At 41.2% G+C, this 17,454-nt stretch overlaps 1 protein-coding gene and 1 long non-coding RNA gene across 6 annotated transcripts in view; one reads left to right on the top strand and one right to left on the bottom strand.

The window, feature by feature from the left end:
- Positions 1–12,102, bottom strand: part of tll1 (tolloid-like 1) — a 393,309-nt gene extending 381,207 nt beyond the window's left edge. For 2 of the 3 annotated variants that reach the window (XM_059964873.1, XM_059964872.1), the window contains exon 1: positions 11,518–12,102. The gene's annotated coding sequence lies outside the window, so the exon portion shown is untranslated. The remainder of the gene's footprint in view (positions 1–11,517) is intronic. The other variant, XM_059964869.1, reaches the window with a different exon arrangement.
- Positions 10,667–17,213, top strand: LOC132391545 (uncharacterized). 3 transcript variants are annotated; one of them, XR_009511261.1, is made up of 4 exons: positions 10,667–11,057; positions 14,485–14,565; positions 15,996–16,229; positions 16,816–17,213. It is a non-coding gene; the product is annotated as an uncharacterized LOC132391545 (long non-coding RNA). The 3 variants fall into 3 exon arrangements; XR_009511262.1 differs by lacking the exon at positions 10,667–11,057 and adding an exon at positions 11,527–11,626 and having other exon boundaries at positions 16,870–17,213; XR_009511260.1 differs by lacking the exon at positions 10,667–11,057 and adding an exon at positions 11,527–11,626.
- Positions 17,214–17,454: the final 241 nt, after the last annotated feature.

The following is a 17,454-nucleotide window of genomic DNA, read 5'->3' as shown; positions in this document are numbered from 1 at the left end:
TTTTCAAAGATTTCAAGTTCCCTGGCCCCTATCATCTTATTTTCACTATGGATATCCAGTCCCTATACACCTCCGTTCCCCCACCAGAAAGGCCTCAAGGTTCTCCATTTCTTTCCAGAGACCAAACCCAACCAGTTCCCTTCCACCACCACTCTCCTCCATCTAGCAGAACTTGTCCCACTCTTAAAAATTTCTCCTTCAGCTCCTCCCACTTCCTTCAAATGCCTGCCTGTTTGTTGGCTATGTAGAACAGTCTATGTTCCAAGCCTACACTGGTATTACTATTTCTATGCTACATCGATGACTGCATTGGTGTTGCTTCCTGCACCCAAGTAGAGCTCGTCAACCATCAACTTTGTCTCCAACTTCCACCATGCCCTCAAATTTACCAGGTCCATTTTGGCCACATCCCCCCACCCCAATCTTTCTGTCTGCCTCTGGAGGGAAGTTATCTACTGTTGTCTATTATAAACCCACTGATTCTCATAGCTACCTGGACAATACCTCTTCCAACCCTGTTACTTGCAAAAATGGCATCCTCTTCTCTCAGTTCTCATGTCTCCACCACATCTGCTGTCAGGATGAGACATTTCATTTGAGAGCAAAGGAGATTTCCTCCTTCAAAAAAAGGGTCTTCCCTTCCTCCACCATCAACCACATCTCTTCCATCTCACCCCATCCTCCTGCTACCCCACCAGGGATAGTGTTCTTCTTGTCCTCACTGACCAGCCCAGCAGCCTCCATGTCCAACACAATTCTCCATAACTTCTGCCATCTCCAGGGGTATACCACCACCAAGCACATCTTTCCCTCCCCTTCCCCACTTGCTGCTTTCCGCAGGGATCACTCCCTACATGACTCCCTTGTCTATTTGTCCCTCACCACTGATATCCCTCCTAGTACTTATCCTTGTAAGTAGAACAAGTGCTACACCTGCCCTTACACCTCCTCCCTGACTACCATTCAGGGCCCCAAACAGTCCTTCCAGGTGAGGGGACACTTCACCTGTGCGTCTGTTGGGGTCAACTGTTGTATCCGCTGCTCCCGGTGTGGCCTCCTGTATACCGATGAGATCCACAGATTGGGAGACTGTTTCACTGAGCATCTACCCTACCTACATCCACCAGGACTATTGGGATCTCTCCCAGAGGCTACCCTTTTTAATTCTACTTCCCATTTTGATGTGTCAGTCCACAGCCTTTCCAACAACTGCAATGAGACCACACTCAGGTCGGATGAGCAACACTCTGTATTCCAGCTGGGTAGCCTCCAACCTGATGGCACGAACATCGATTTCTCGAACTTCCGGTAATGCCTCATCCCCTTTCACCATTCCCTTTTCCCTCGCTCCCTCATCTCCTAACCTGCCCATCACCTCCTCCTATCTTCCATGGCCTTCTGTCCGCTCCTTTTAGATTCCCCCTTCTACAGCCCTGTATCTCTTTCACCAATAAACTTCCCAGCTCTTCACTTCACTCCCAATGGTTCCTTGTCAGCTCCCTCCAGCTTCTAACCCTGACTCCTCATCTCTATTTCTCCAGCCCTGCTGAAGGATCTCAGCCCAAAACTCTTCCCCATGCTGCCTGACCTGCTGAATACCTCCAGTAATTTTTGTGTGTTCCCTTGACTACCATGTTAAATACGTTAGCCAGAACAAAGACCTCAGTGAGTTCATCACTTAATCAACTCCAGAGCCACAAAAACCTGTGGAGACCAAGTCATTGGGTATATCTAAAAGCGGAGGTTAATAGGTTCTTGATCAGTTAGTGTCTCAAAGGTTACGGCAGAAGGCTGGAAAACAGGGATTTACAGGGAAAATAAATCAGCCATGATCAAAAGGCAGATCAGCTTGAGAGGCCAAATAGTCTAAGTTGGTTCCTACGTCCTATAGTCCTATTCAAGGACTTGGACATCTAGTTTTACCAACCTACTTCCACTATATAACAGATATTATTCATTTGAACCCATATTGGATCCACGCAAAGAACAATACAAATTCAACAAAATAATATCTTTGCAGAAGTGCAAATTACTCCAGATAATATCTAACCAGATTTTTATATCACTTCTGCCTTGTTATATTCCTTTGGCCCCTTTGTGCAGAAGTTTGATATTCCAGTGGGTTTCTTATTTTTCCATTCCTATATCGATTAACATACCAATTATACACACGTTATTAACTATCTTTCTTCAAACAAATTCTCAGAAGTTCACCAAGAGGGAGTGCTCCAATCTGTCCCGTTCTGATGTTGGGTCGTTGGTCTGAATCAATAACTGTTTCTCTTTCCAAAGAAGCCGCCTTACCTGCTAAGTATTACAACATCTGCTATTTTTATTTCAAATTCCCACTATCTTCAGTTTTATTTTGCTTTCCAATCTATTGTTAGATGTGAAGTAATGATTACATGCTTTCCTGCATCTGCCTTAATTATTTATCAATGTTCTTTCGCAACAGTCTGCTTCCATTTACTTATTGTGTCGCTTAAGCTTACCTTTGTCAACAAACAGATAACTGGCTTTTCTTTTATCCATCCATGTAATTAAATGCATATTGAAAGTCTAAAAGCTGAGGTCTCAAAACAAATCCCAAGGAACACTGTCAGCACATTCTGCCAACTTAACTGTATTGTCTACTCAATAAAAGTGAATTTTACGTTTTCACAATTTTGTCTCATCTCCTAAGTAATTCTCTGCTTCAGTTCATGTGTTTTTCCAGTGATGTTGATGTCAAGTGGTTGTACTCTTGTATATCTCAAGAGGAACTTCAGAATCATTTTACTGTTACAGTGGAGATTTCAGAAAACTTTACTGCTGCACCCTAATTGGATGGTCTTTCATTGATTCTGTTATAGTTACTATCTTATAGATTTGTTAAGTATGCCCACCAGAAAAGGAATTCTTGTAGATGATGATATACATATACTGTCATATAAAATTTACTTCGGACTTTGATTCACTGTGTGTTTCCTTTAACATAATCAAAATTGGCCCAATAGATAAAGTAAACATTTGGAACTACTATTAACGTTTTTGAATTTTTAAAGCAATGCCAGTTTGAACTACCATATTCATAAATTTCAAACTAATTTGATAAACCATAATTGTAGATCTTGTCTATACAAGTTAAAAGTCTGTCTTGAGTCAGTTTGTATACAATTACTTAATTCTCATGTTGTCTTTCTTCAATTAAATCTATTGGGATAACCAAATGTTACTTCCTCTTTCATATGCTTATCCGTAAATTCTTCTTCTTAGCCCTTCACCACTACTGAAACAGCTCACCAGAGCTCTCTGTCCTAGGCCAGACGTTCAAAGTATCAGCAGGCGTAGCCCATCTTCAGAAGTCTTTACTCTCCTAAAGATGAGTTCTCTGGATATTCTGTAGCACTGGTTTTACCAAGAAAAGGTTGCCAGCTTGTGTTCAACCCTCATCTTTTCGCAGCCAGGCTTGGGACCACCCAGAGTTATGCCTTAAAAGCATCCATATAATTTGCTTCAACTTCAACCACTCCCTAAAATACCAAGTTCCATTTTCTCATCACTATTTGGGTAAAATTTGTTCTGAATTGACTGTTGGATATCTGGGTGACGATCTTTTAATAATGACTCGTGCATATGTTCTTCCTCATATATGGAACCATTCTCTCCTAATGATTCATAACAAAACTGTTTCAAATTCTAAAGACCTCCACTAGATCATTCCTCATCCTCTTCAATGTCTACAAGCTTGTCCTGTTATACAATTCTCTGCATTGCTGGTATCATCCTTAAAATCTCTGCACCCTTTCCGGTACATCACTTTCCTTCTTATGGTATGGTAAGTAAACATAGGAATAGGAATTACTCTTATGTATTTAAGAATTATATAAAAAATTACAACAATGACCAAACCTCAACATTAGAATCCGAGTGTGGTTAATAGAGGTTTAACTTTGCTTCCCTGCTTCTCAATCCGATTCTCACAGAACACTCATGCATGGTTTGCCTTTCTAACACACCTTGCAAACTAAAGGTGCACATTTTGATGATTGCCAAGTTAAAACCAAAATTACAGATTAGCAGAAATTTCAGATTCTACAGTATTTTACATTACCATAATAATTTAGCTTAAGCATTCAATGTTAAATATGGACCAGCTCTCCCAACCACCCCCACCCCCCATCTTCCTTCCAGCAACATTCTCTCACACGTTACACTGACCTCCCCTGCTTCACAAGACCAGACTGAAACTGAGGGAGAAAGAAAATGGCAGTGTAAAGGAAGGACCTCATGAAGGGATTTATGTGCGCTGGCCCAGGTCAACCAGCAGCAGAAAGAGTTGTGACCGCACAAAGAAGTTTCAGGGAGTCAGCACACCTCATTCATGAGGAGCAGTCAACAGGACATGACACTTGTTCTCAGGGATGAAAAAGAGCAAGGTATTGGAGCTGCATCTCCTCAGCCCTGATGTGAGAGGAAATGAAACTACCCTACTGCTGTTGAGGCCAAGTTGCCATCTGCTTCTCCATACACTTCTTCATCCTTGTTGACAGCTGAGGAACTGTAAGACTATGTCATTTCAGGTATAAAATGTGTTTTTTTTTAAGTACAGTAAGTCATTGTGTTATTTAAGATGACTATACCAGTAGACCTCGGCAAAATGCTGCATTAGTATGAAATCAATATTACCTTTCTGCAACTTTGTAAATTGTTCACACTCATTCACAATTTTAAGTTCAGCTTGCAATTTGCAAAGGACCCTGCTGATTGGTGTATTTATGTTCTGAGATCCCTGTCTTCCTCTACCCAAACTACACTTCCATCTCCATTTAAGAAATGATCTTCACATTCCCTTCCCAGAATCAATCATGCACATTCATCTCTGTGGAAAGCTATTGCCCAACTACAGTACATTCTGGTTGGTTGGGACACATCGGGACCAGTGCATTTTGGCCCAATTAAGCAGCTGCCCAAGATAGTCAAAATTTCATGAAAATATTTAAATTAGTATAAAAGACTATTATTTAATTGAGTAACAAATTATGTATTGAAATAAAATACAGTAAAAACAGAACACTGTAAATACTACTATAGTACCATAAAATTGTCTATTAGCTCCGAATAGTTATTGGCAGATCCAGTGTACGCTGCCGTGTTCTTTTGATTGATTGTAAATGAACAAAATCCACACAGACACCTGGTGGGGATAAGGATTGCCTTCATACAATTTTTGATGATTACATCTTCATTTTCATTGTAACATTCAAGATGATTGTTGATACCTTCTTGGTAGCTCCTAACTTGCATCGAGTAGTGAAACCATTTCATTTTCACTCCCGGCCATTTCTGGTCTCTATAAAACTGAATGCTTGAAACTGCAGTGATTAAAACAGTGCAGAATCATCTTACTGCTTATTTCTTGCCAACTATCAGTGACACCAATCACTGCTTTTTGAACACAAACACACACAACTGAGTGCAAGGCCCAATGACCACGCAAATGCACATATATGTTGCTAGTTCCAAGCTATTCAGCAAGACTCCAATTAAGTGAAAATGTCACAGTTTTTCAAGTAGATTTTGAGAACACTGGATTGGGTGGAATTTGTGTGTTGCATCCAAAATACTTTCCTTGTGCAATATATAGAGGAATGTACACAGGAAGGAGAGAAATTAGACTCAGGGAACAAGGCAGGACAAAAAAACTGAAGTGGCAGTTGGGAACACCATGGGTCAGTGGCCAGAACTCGATTGGTTTTAAAATAATTCTGACAAAATATAAAAGCAGGTCCTACTTGAGGACATTAGGCAGGATCTAATTGGGGTTCATTGGATGACTCTATTTAAAGGCTAAGTAACCATTGGCAAGTGGAAGGCATTTAAAACGGTGCAGGGCAGGGCAGCATGTTGCTGTTAGGGTGAACAACAGACAGACCAAGATCAGGGAGCCCTGGCTGATGAGGGATATCAAAGGGCTGGTCAGGAAAAAGAAGGAAGTGCAGAGGCAGTTGGGTACAAAAGAACCGCTTGACAAATATAAAAAATTAAAAGCAGGCTAACATGGAAACCCAGAGGGAAAAAGAGAATATGAGATGGATTTGGCAGGCAGGGTTAAAAATATTCCCAAGAAGTCCTCCAGTTATGTTATCAGTAAAAAGGATGGCTAAGGAGTAACTAGGTCCTCTTAAAAATCATTAGGGCTACCTCGATGTGGAAGATGACCGAGATTTTTTATGTCTATTTCTCCTTGCTGTTTCTGATGGAGAATATAATGGCTACCAAAGAATTAGCAGTTGGTAGTGAGTCCTTGGAACAAATGAATTTTACAAGGAGGAAGGTATTTATAGTCTAGAAATGCATTAAAGTGGACAAATCCCCAGGCCACGTCCAAGAGCACCTTTGGTCCAGAGAAGAAATCACAAATGGTTCTGTAGTGATATTTGCTTCATGATTAGCTACAGGTGAAGTTCCAGAATACTGGAGGGTGGCTATGTTGTTCCATTTCAGGAAAGGTTGCAAGCACAGGCCAAGGAACTACAGACCAGTGATCCCAAGTTCAGTTTAGGGAAGTTACTGCAGAGAACTATGTGGGACAAAATCTACCATCACTCAGTTATTCAAGGCCTGAACATGAATTGTCAGCATAGTTTTGTGTATGACAGTCCATGTCAGATGAATCTTTTGGAGTTTTTGAAGAGGTAGCTAAGGGGATAGGTGGAAGTTGTCTATAAACACAAAAGGTTCTGAAGATGTTGGAAATCCACAGTAACACATATAAAATGGAGGAACTCAGCAGGTCAGGCAGCATTTATGGAGAGGAATGACTCTTCATTGGGACTGAAAAGGAAGTAAAAATAAAAAAACTTATCAAAGGGCATACACATCACCACATACAACTATGAGATTCTTTTTCTGCATGCCAAACTTAGCAAGGGGGAAGCTGAAAGAAGCTAGAATAAGGCGGCGGGGATCACAACCCGGAAGATGATAGGTGAAACCAGGTTAGGAGGAAGGTAGGTGAGCGGGGCAAGGCTGAATAAAGTAAGAAGCTGGGAGATAATAGGAGAAAAAGGTAAAAGGCTGAAGAAGAAGGAATCTTATCGGAGATGAGAGTAGACCATGGGAGAAAGGGATGGAGGAGGAGCACCAGAAGGTGGTTGTGAGCAGGTGAGAAGAGAAGGGGTGAGATGGAAACAAGAATGGGGAATGAAGAATGGGAGGGGGAAGTATTACCAAAAGTTAGAGAAATTGATATTCATGCGATCAGGTTGAAAGCTACTCAGACAGAAGACAAGGTGTTGATTCTCCAACCCAAGTTTGGCCTCATCATGGCAGTAGAGGAGCCCATGGACAGGCATGTCAGAAAATTGACTTGAAAAGGCTCATGGGCTACTAAGTGTTAAGGGGTACTGATTTTAAGGGGTTACAGACCAAGGAATAAAAGATGGTGTTTCTGAAAAATCTAACACTTCTATAGATAAGATAAAGAAATTCCTTAGATTGTGGTGAATTAATTAATAAGCTACACAATTAAAACAGTTACATCACATGGATAATGTGTTAATACTCAGCCAATAAGAAATGAAAAAGGTGGTAAACTTAGTGTAGCTGCCATAGCACTTTTTGCCAGTGGGTGTGAAAAATACATGAGTTTGTTAAAAAGTACAAATCTTATATAAAAAAAAGTTATTTAAAAAATGTTTCCAACATAGTTAAGGAGAAAAGGAGCTCTGTCCCTGTTAAGGTGTTGGGAGGACAGGGTGAGAGTAGTGTCCCAGGAAATTGAGGAGATGCAACTGAGGGCAAACCCCCTGTTTAGGAGAAGATAGTCTAGAATGGAAAGCCTCTTCTTAAGAACAGATGGATCAGAGACAGAGGAACTGAAAAAAAAGGAATGGCATTTTTACAAGTGATAGGATGAAAGGGGTATAATCAAGATAGCTATGAGAGTCAGTAGGTTTGTAAAAGATCTCAGTAGACAGGCTACCAGATACTGGACACCCAGAGATGGAAACAGGGAGGCTGAGAAAGGGGAGAAGGTATCAGAGATAGACCAACTTAATTTAAGGGCAGGGAGGAAGGTGGGGGCAAAGTTGATGAAACTGCTGAGCTCAGCATGGGTACATGAAGCAGCACCAATGCAGCCATCAACGTAGTGCAGACAACTATGTGCACTTTATCTATATACACTTTAATAGGGCAATCGATAAGGTCCCACTTGGCAGGCTGATCTGGAAAAATAGGTCACATGGGATTCATAGGGAGCTAGCAAGATGAATTCCAAATTGACTTGACGATAGGAAACAGAGGGTGATATCTGAAGATTCTCCAACTGGAGACATGTGACATGAGGACATATGACATGAGGTCCTTTGTTATTCATTCATTATGTAAATGACTTAGACATGAATGTACATGGCACAATTAGGAAATCTGTCGATAATACTAAATGTGGGGATCTTGGTGATGGTAAAACAGCTTACAGTGGTTTGCAAATATCTTGATCAGTTAGGGAAATGGGCTGAGGAACAGCAAATTGAGGTGGTGCAATTTGGACAGTCAAACTAGTACAAGACATATACATTGACTGGCAGGGCACTGCCAGGTTTTGTGGAACAAAGGGACCGTAGGGGTACAAGTACACAATTCACTGTAAGCAGCTGCACATGAAGACTGGGTGGTAAAGAAGGCACTTGGCATGCTGGCCAATGTCAGTTAAGGCATTGAGTTTAGGAGTAGGAACATCCTGGTGCAGTTATTATAACTTTGCCACTATGAGTAGCTATTCCTATGTTTTACCTTCTATGTGGAAGTCAGCTAGCAATCAATTCTGCAGCTCATCCCAAATTCTGCAATCATTGAATTCATTGGTTTAGGATAGATAAAGTAATTTCCCCAGAGTCAAAAACTAGAGGACATGGGTTTAAGCTGAGGACAGTAAAGTTTAAAGATTTGCTAGGCAAGTTGGTGTACACAGAGGCTACTGGTGCCAGGAACTCACTGCTGGGGTGCTGGATGCAAATATGATAGACACATTTATACAGATGCATGAAGAGGCAGGGGATAGAGATATGTAGACCATCTGCAGTTAGATGGGATTAATAATTGGCATCATGGTCACCACAGATATGATGGGTCAAAGGACTGGTTTCTGTGCTGTACTGTGTTCTGTGTTCTCATATTGTTGAGAATAGGGACAGCATACTAGCATAGTGGTTAGCACAACACTTTACTATACCAGCCACCGGGGTTCAATTCCCAACACTGTTTGCACATTACCACTGTGATGGCGTGGCTTTCCTCCCACGGTCGAAAGACGTACAGGTTAGAACGTTAAATTGTCCTGTGATTAGGCTGGGGGTAAATCAGTGGGTTGCTGTGCACTGTGGCGCTAATAGCTGGAAGGATCAAACTTCATCTCAATAAATAAATAAACTCAAAAACTTTTGAACTTCAAGATAATTTTAGGGTGTCATCACCTTTATATGTGACTTCAAAAAATTCAACAAACAAGTTTTCTCTTTGGAAATCTAATATTAAACATTTCATTTTTTCTCTCTCCTTGTGTAGAAATTGCACGATCTTTCCAACCATAAATATTGTGTTTATTACCCGAGTACCGGTACTTCATCTCGCTGTCCATCCGGCGCTATTTTACCTCTTTCTAATAAAAAGTGGAATCATCCCTCTGAAATCTCTTCTCTAGATTATTGCAAGTTGCTTGGATACAGACTAGACAGAAAATCAAGACGGACCTTACAATTAGTTTGTGAGGAGGAGGAGGAGGAGGAGGAATTTAATGGTTCCAATTGGAAATGCATTGACTGCGATGTCAGGCGTGAAGAAGATCGGATTGAGTAATGATGCCCCAATGGGAAACACTGCAGCTCTCGCGCGTTCATATATTGTTTATTACTACCTACAAGTAGTCAGGAAGAAGTGTTCGAAACAAAAAAAAACAACAAAATTCGCATCTACAGCGCGGAATTCACGAGAATGGAAATAGGGAAATACAAGTCTAAAACAGAAAAGAGCTTCAGTTCCTTATGCTCGGCCTAGATCAATATATAAACGATAATGCCGGCAGGACGATTAAAATTGTGATCGTGCTGATTTTATGCCCATGGCGATTTCGGAACGTGGGCAGCGGACGATGTGACGTGAGCTCACTCGCTAACGTCACCCTGGAGCAAGGCTTGATGTGGAGATCATTGTACGTAAATAAAGAGCTCTACTCGCTGATTTACAAATGAAAGACTTAAAAGAATGATTACACTTGGATTTAATAATGTCATTGATCTAGAACAGAATAGTGTGGGAAACGGTGAGGCAGACGATAAGAAAAGTTTCAACTTGTACAATGCGAGTGAAAGGATGCGGGAGTTGCCACTATAATAGTTCAAACAAAATCTCCGCTTGTTTCCCTCGAGAGAAAAGGTAAAAATGTGCCTTGGCTTGAGCCTTTCACAGCATTTCAAAACACAGCGCTCAGGGCAGCTCCGGCCCGAGTGAACGGGCAACGTACATCAAGCGATGCTCACTGTAACCCTTGTTAACCAGCAAGTGACGATGATTTTCAAGGCTAAGAAATATAAACGCTGCGGTAATAACAAAATCCCTGTTAGCTCCGTTGCAGCTGGCCTGTGAGCTAAGTTCATCTGTGTCTAATTGCTTCTCCTGGGGGCAGGGCAAGCGCAATAAGCGGTTCAAATGGCACACGAGAACTGCAGCAAATAATGATTAAATCCCCCACCGTCTATGTTACGTACTTCATCGGCTCAAGCCTCGACTGGCAAATTATACGCCAACGTAAAACAACAGGCGTCGTTTTATGCGCGAAAAACTTTGGTAATCGGACTCGAAAAACAATGCAAGAAACTGGAATTTAACTATCGTCCCCGCTTTATGTTATTGACGTGGTCGCTGTGCGTTGTTATACATAGTGTTAATGAATCGCCCTCTGGTTAAAGTTTCCCCTGCCTGCTTATCTGGAGTATGGTGCTGCTGGAGTATGCAGTTCTTGCAACTTTGTTGGACCATGAAGCCCGCTGCTGACAAATTATAACAGAATATCGCAGGTGATTTGGCTTTAAAAAGCTAATATAGATGATCTCTTTTCTAAAGTGATACGTGATAATCGCTCCGAGTTTAGCCTGAAGGAGTCTTGAAGTCGTCCTTTCAGTATTTACCTCTCCGGCATTCTCTGACCATTCAGTGCAACCATTAAAAAAAAGCCCGCACTGAGTAACATGACGAAAACCACAAGGACCAGCTTAAAATATCACCGGGACTCTTAAACCGCAGGTAGCAACAAACCGAAAGGTCAGCTCCCAGACTCGCAAGCAAGAGAAAAAATAATTCCCATTTTAATCTGTTTATACATTAGCTCAACTCTGGTCAAACGATCGCTTCGGCTTTCTACCGAGATGACACAGTGTTTCGAATCGCAGTGGAAAGCGACTGGCCTCTAAAATAAACATCTAAGCTTTTAATGTCAAACGCATAAAGAAGTGAAGTGCCCCCCCCCCCCCCACATACCTTCCAGACAGGGAATCGGGCAGCGGGTTCAGGAGCCGAGCAGAGCTGTTCTTAAAAGAGTTTTTATCTCACTCTCGCTCTGCCTATTTATTCCGAGAGCTGCTCGCAGGTAGGTAGGTCAGCACCGTGCTGGTGGCGTTCCCCGACATCCGTGTAGAAACGTGCCCATTTCCCTTTGAGGTTAGACCGTTCTCAAACAGATTACACTGCTATCAAGGTACGTACTGACGTCACTCCATCAATCCTTAAATTATCCTGCAACCTGACGATTAAATAGTCTGCTCTGTATCGTCCGCACTTGGGCTGTAACTTTCTAGCACACTTCACATTGACTGTTCTGCATTGCCCCGGCATTCGCGACTGGCATTGATTTTCTTACACTTGTAATTTTATCAAGGCACTGCGGTTGCTAATCCCGGAGTGTTTCCAAGGATCGCCTAGTTGCGTGTTCTTCCTGTTGTTGCCAGATTGATTTTCTGACATTCGACGACCCCTAGTGAGCGCAAAAGGTTGGCAGTCATCTCCCTGAAGACAGACCCCACTGTCAGGAATTTCACAGAAGCCCTCAGTTCTGCTATAAATCCCGCTTCGGCTCGCACACTTGTTCTGATTAAGTAGTTGGGCACGCAGTAAATTAAAACAACGGTGCAGAACACGTTGCCTTTCGACTGAAAATATGTTAATGCAAATGACAAACAATAAATAAATAAGTAATTCCTGGGAATTCATGCTCTATGCTAGTAAAGAGGCTGGTTACAATTCGGTGATCTACACTGTTAATATTATGCTTACGTGAAAGGGGGCTTTCAATAAGTTAGCTCATTGAATGAAATGAAGATCATTGGCCAAAAAGTTTAGCATCTAGGTCACTTCATGCCTAATCAGAAACATTTGACAATGTTCATGAAAAATGAATGGCTCTTCAATCATCTTTTCTTACCCTGGCCAATGTCACAACCATTTCAATGTAAATGTTACAAGTATTGTAACAAATACACAAAATATTAAAACCAGGAAAAGAACTGCCATTCCTACAAGTTATGATACTCCATTCCCACCGCAGTACTCGGGAACAACAAAGTAACCTCAAAAATTCACGAGTTTATAAGAAAACTGGACAATTTCTCTCTTACCACAGTATACAATCAATGCTAATCCATGGAACTACATTTGTCTATCTTTCATCCACATTTTATAAGTAATTATCAGCATCCCAACCAAAACTAGTTCAGAAAGAGACGGCAGATGCAGAATGTGGAGGAACCCCGTAGGTCAGGCAGCAAATGGCACTCTGGACCAGGATTGAGAGTGCAGAACACTATGACGAGGTGAGAGGGAGGCGTGAGACAAGGTCTGCAGGCAGTAGATGGAATCAGAAGATAGGCAGGTAGATCCCAGTGGGCGAGGAGAGGGGTGTTGTTAGGAGACAGATTATTTGATGGATGAAAGGTAGATACAGAGAAGGAGTGGAATGGAAGGGGCAGATGGAGTCAGGTGGGGGAGAGAAGGATGGAGGTGAGACTGGAAGGTGATAAGGGGAGACACAAAAGGCAGAAGAATCTAGAATCTGATTTGGTCAGGAGGGTGATCAATAATGGGTAAATTGAACCCAGTGAGGGGGATGAAAGTAAATGAACATGAGGCTGGAATGGGGCGTCAGAAGGAGAGAGAAAGGAGCATTGTGGGTTGGAGCTATGAAGTTCAGCGCTCATGTGTTGTATATTACCCAGACGGAATATGACACGTCTTTCTTATAGTTTGCACTTGGCCTCACCTGGGCAGTGGAAGAGATCAATGTTCAGCATGGGTGTAAGAAGGGGAGTTTAAGTGGCACAACCTGAGAGATCATGCAGACAGAATGTAGGTGTTCCGAAAAATGGTCACTCAGTTGGCATTTGTACTCACCAATGTCAGTGAGGCAACATGGAGATCACTGCATGCAGGAGGCAAGGTTGGAGGAGATGTACTATTTGTGAATCTTTGTTTGACCTAGAATTGAGAAAGCTTTCATTTGAGTGAAAGCAAGAGTATCAGCACTTCCTGCAGGAGCTGGCAACAAGTCAAATAATTCTCAGCCCAAAACATCGACTGTTTATTCATTTCCATAGATGCTGCCTGGCCTGCTGAGTTCCTCCAGATTTTATGTGTGTTGCAAATAGGAATCTATTTGAACACCTCCCAAACCATCAAGAGGACAAAAAACATAACATGGGAAATCTATGGATTGTAAGATGAAATAGAATTCAATGGTATTCTGAAGTATATTAAAAGCAAAGGGCAACTAGGGAGAGAAAAGGTCACCTTAAGGATCAGTGTGATCATCTATGTGTGGAGGAACTGAACTAAGATCTTAGACAAAGATTTCTCACCTGCATTTACCAAGGAAAAGGTCTTGAAAGCCAAGAGATTCAGGGAAGATAAAAATGATGCCCTGCAACATTTCAACATAACAAGGGAGGATGTGCTTTCAATCTTCAACTACATGAAGGCAGATATATTCTTGAGCAAAGGTACCCTCATACATTGTGGGAAACAGGGGAGAAATATCTGGGACTCTGACAGAGACATTAGCCATGGGTGAGGTCCCAACAGTCTGGAGAGTTGCTCATATTTAAGAAGAGCTGCATATTTAAGAAGAGCTGCAAGAACAAGCCGAGGAACTAGTGGGAAAGTCACTGCAGGAGAACTTGAGAGGCACAATCTACCAGCATTTGGAAAGAAAAGGATTGATTAGAGGTTGTGTGTCTCTATATATAGGAAATCATATCTCACCAAGTTGATGTTGAGGGTAGGGTGGTTTATATTGTCTCTTGAGACCTTAGCAAGGCCTTTGATAAAGTCCTGCATGTAGACTGGTGTAGAAGATTAGAAAACATGGGATTCAGAGTAAGCCAGCCAACTTGTTACAAAATTGGCTTGGTGGCAGTAAACAGAGAATTGTGCACAGTTGTTTTTTTCATATTGCAGGTCTGTGAGCAGTGGTGTGCCAAGGGATCTGTGGTGGGTCCCACATGTTTTACCATCAATATTGATGATTTGACTGAAAAGGTAGGTGACATAGTAAGTCTGTGGATGACACCAACATTGACAGTAAAGATGGTTAGCTAAGATTATAACAAGATCAAGAGTATTTGTGAAAGTGGGCCAAGGAACGGCAAATGGAATATATCTTGGGCAAAGTGTGGAGTGACATTTTAAGAAGAAACACTGTAGCAGGACTTTTACAGTAAATGGTAGGAGCCTTGAGAATGTGATTTGACAAAGAAATCTATGTGTACAAAGTTCAAAGTAAATTTATTATCAGAGTACATATATGCCACTATATACAACCCTGAAATTCATTTTATTCATAGTAAATACCAAAAAACACAATAGAATCAATGAAAAATTGCATACAAAGGCAAATAACCAATGTGCAAAGGGCGATAAATTGGGCAAATACAGAAAAACTAGATAGATAGATATACAGTGAACATGATTTGTAGAGTCCTTGAAAGTGAGTCCATAGGTTGTGGAATCAGTTCAGTGTTGGGATGAGTGAAGTTAGCCAGCAGCCTGATGTCTGAGGGGTAATAACTTGTCCAGAAACTGGCAGTGTGGGACCTAAGGCTCCTGAAGCTCCTTTCTGAAGTGAGAAGAGATGGTGGGGGACCTTGATGATGAATGCTGCTTTCCTACAATTGTTCTCAGTGTTGATATGCCCAGTGTAAGGGAGAGCTTTCTACCTCTGATAGACTGTGCTGTATCCATTGCTTTTTGTAGGCTTTTCTATTCAAGGGCATTTGTGTTTCATACCAGGCCATGATGCAACTCATCAATATACTCTCCATCATGCATCAAAGAAGCTTGTCAAAGTTTTAGGCGAGGTGCTTAATCTACACAAACCTCTGAGAAAGTAGGGGCATTTCCGTGCCTTCTTTGCAATGACGCTTATGTGCTGAACCTCTGAAATGATAATGCTGAGGAATTTCAAGTTACTGGCCCTCAAGTATATAGTTCCCTGACAGTGGTGTCACAGGTAGAAAGGGTGGTGAATAAAGGCATTTGACATGCCTGCCTTCTTCGTCAGGACATTGAGCATGAGAGTTGGTATGTACAAGATATCGCTGTACTGATGTACAAGATGTTGGATAAACCACACTTGGAGTATTATCTGCACTTCTACCTGCCTAGCTACGGAAAGGGTTTTATTAACTGGGAAGGGGGCATAAATAATTCACAAAGGTATTGCTGGGACTGGACAATTTTAGTTATAAGGAGAGACTGGACATGCTGTTTTCCCAGAGTATAGCTGCTGAGGGTGATCTTATAGAAGTGTTGCCTTTAGAATAGAGCAGGAATTCCCTGAATATGAAGATTGTGATTCCCGTGTCAAAATCTGAGTACAAAAACCTAGGCTTTGTTGCAATGCAGTACTGACAATTGACTTACTGGTCAGAACTGACATCTCACCCAGTTGATTTCCTGTCTGCTTTCAGAACTGCAATTAAATGTGGCATGTTTCTGAAGAAGAGTGGAGAAAGTTTTCAGTATTTGGCCAATATTTAAACCACAGTCAACGGAAAGGCAAGTTATCTTGTACTATTACGTTGTCAAATCTGGGAGATCGCTGTGAACAAACCTCTACTGTGTTTTCTTCATGACAGCAGTGGCTTCAGAACATCTTCATTAGTTATCGAGCCATTTGGAAGGACATGGAAGGCTTGTGAAAGGTGAAGCATTTTTTCTCCAGACAGCAAAATCTTTTTATCATTGCTTCTGCAACTCTTTGCTATCTGCTATAGCGCTAATTCTTTGCTTGGCAAACAAATATTCTGATTTCCTTTTAGTAGACATTTGTTTCTGTTCTCCTGAGAATTATATTCTCCTAATCTGTCAAAGTTTTTTTTTGTTTTTGCCTACGTTTAATGTGTCATTGCATATATCTGTCTTTCTAAATTGGTTCAGTTTTGACACATGAATTTTTGCCTGACTTTTCCACATGCATGGTGCCAGCATACATCCACAGCTGTCAGTGACAATGCGGGTTTCCTCTGGGTTCTCCAGTTCCCTCCCACATTCCAAAGATGTTCTGGTTAGTAAGTGTTAGTAAGCCGTGGGCATGCTACATTGGCACCAGAAGCATGACGGCATTTGCGGGCTGTCCCCAGCACATCCTTGAATGGCCGTTCTTCATCATTGACGCCAGCAACTCATTTCACTGCACGCTTTGATGTTTCCCTTTTTATATATTTTTTATTCAATTTTTAAGATAATTACATAGAATGAATAGAATAATAGAATAATATGATATATCAGCCCTTCCCCTCCCCTTAACCCTTCCCCCCTTAACATCCCTATCTAAAAAAACAGTGGAAAAAAAAGAAAGAAAAAAGAAAGAAAGAAGAAAGAAAGACTGCCTGGATATCAGAAGATCCCCACATGCTCCATGCTTCGATGTTTCAATGCACATGTGACAAATAGAGTTAATCTTTAAATTCTTGATTGATGTCTTTTTGACTTATTGACCACTTGCTTTAAATCAGAAGTCTTTATTCCATTTAATAATGTTCCAATTTAATATTTTCCAAAGATTCTGCTATTTTTGTAATATTAGCCCTTTTGAAATTTTGAGTTTGCAATGTAAATAGTGGTAGACTTTATCATTAGTATTGCTCAAGTACTCCTCCACATGGAGGTCGGATGTAGTTCCTGGGTTATTCCTTACATTATATTGAATATCTTGTCTCATCCTATTGCACCGATGGCAATAAAACATGTTTTTATTTAATGTTTTCTTTGGTAACTGGTTCCCTATCACACCAATTAATGCCAGAAAATGGGAAATAATCACAAAATCCATTCTGGATACATGGCTAATAAATCACAAACTATAATGTTGTTAGTGTTTTTCAGGAATTAAATCTAACTGCTACTCCTTGAATAAAGGTAAAAAAT

The sequence above is a fragment of the Hypanus sabinus genome, chromosome 3, assembly GCF_030144855.1.
Source record: "Hypanus sabinus isolate sHypSab1 chromosome 3, sHypSab1.hap1, whole genome shotgun sequence".
NCBI classification, from domain to species: domain Eukaryota; kingdom Metazoa; phylum Chordata; class Chondrichthyes; order Myliobatiformes; family Dasyatidae; genus Hypanus; species Hypanus sabinus.
This window is presented reverse-complemented; position numbering and strand designations above follow the sequence as displayed.